General features: G+C 42.4%; 1 non-coding gene across 1 annotated transcript; it reads right to left on the bottom strand.

Moving 5' to 3' along the window:
* Window positions 1–74: 74 nt before the first annotated feature.
* On the bottom strand, window positions 75–176 carry LOC111726919. The gene has a single exon (XR_002774583.1). It is a non-coding gene; the product is annotated as a U6 spliceosomal RNA (small nuclear RNA).
* Between the last annotated feature and the right edge of the window lie 1,148 nt (window positions 177–1,324).

The following is a 1,324-nucleotide window of genomic DNA, read 5'->3' as shown; positions in this document are numbered from 1 at the left end:
AAAAAAAAAAAAAAAAGATTCATCCATGTAACAGAAAAAAAACTTGTACCTCGTAAGTCTATTGAAATAAGAAATAAAATCTGGAGCACTTCACGAATTTACTTGTCATCTTTGCACAAGGGCCACTAACCTCTGTACAGTTCCAATTTTAGTAGATGTGCCACTGAAGCCAGCACAGGTATTGTTAATTTCTGTATAAAGTATCGCCACATCTTCCAAAAGATATTCCTGGGAGTTTAAAAAAACTTTCTCAAGCTATTGTAAATGTTTGTATTTTTTAAATTGTCTTTTTTTTTTTGCCACTGGGTCTCCCTCTGTCTCTACGGGCTGCATGCAGTGGCATGATCATAGCTCACTGCAACCTCAAACTCCTGGGCTCAAGTGATCCATCTGCCTCAGCCTCCTGAGTAGCTGGGACTATGAACACAAGGTTAAGATTATTTTTTTGTTTTGTTTTAGCTTTTCTTTTTTTTTTTTAACAGTCTCACTCTGTTGCCCCAGGCTAGAGTTCCATGATGTGCTATCTCACGGCAACCTCAAATTCCTGTGTTTAAGTGATCCTCATACTTCAGCTCCCCAAGTAGCTGGGACTACAGGCACCCACCACATGCCTGGCTAATTTCTCTATTTTTAGTAGACATGGGTCCTCACTCTTGCTCAGGCTGGTCTTGAACTCCTGAGCTCAAGTGAGCCTCCTGTCTCTGCCTCCTGGAGTGCTAGGATTACAGGCATCAGCCGCCACACTCTGGCCACACAGCTAATACCCTACTGGCTGAGCTATGGGCGCTGCCTAATCTTTCCTTTAATTGCCATAAACACATGACTTTCTTAAGATTTTCTTATAAGTTCAACTTCTCAGTTTTTTATTTTTATTTATTTTTATTTTTTGCAGTTTTGGCTGGGGCCAGGCTTAAACCCACCACCCCCAATATATGGTGCCCTACTCCTTGAGCCACAGGCAGCACCCCAACTTCTCAGTTTTTTAATCATTACATTACCTTTTGCTTAGCCTTGAAAAAAATTCTTTTTTTTTTGAGATTCACTTTGTTGCCCCCAGTAGAATGCCCATGGCATTATAGCTCACAGCAACCTCAGACTTCTGGGCTCAAGTGATCTTCTTGCCTCAGCCTCCCAAGTAGCTGGGACTACAGGTGCCTGCCACAACGCCCAGCTATTTTTAGAGGAAGGGACTCTACTCTAGCTCAGGCTGGTCACCAACTTGTGAGCTCAGGTGATCCCTCCTAGGCCCCCCAGAGTGCTAGGATTATAGGCATGAGCCACCATGCCCAGCTTCAAGAAAAAAATTCTTTTTTTTTTTTTTTTT

This window comes from Otolemur garnettii, unplaced genomic scaffold (genome assembly GCF_000181295.1).
Source record: "Otolemur garnettii isolate 467f Iridium unplaced genomic scaffold, OtoGar3 scaffold00086, whole genome shotgun sequence".
NCBI classification, from domain to species: Eukaryota; Metazoa; Chordata; class Mammalia; order Primates; family Galagidae; genus Otolemur; species Otolemur garnettii.
Note: the sequence above shows the minus strand (reverse complement) of the source record. Positions and strands in the feature narration are given on the sequence as shown.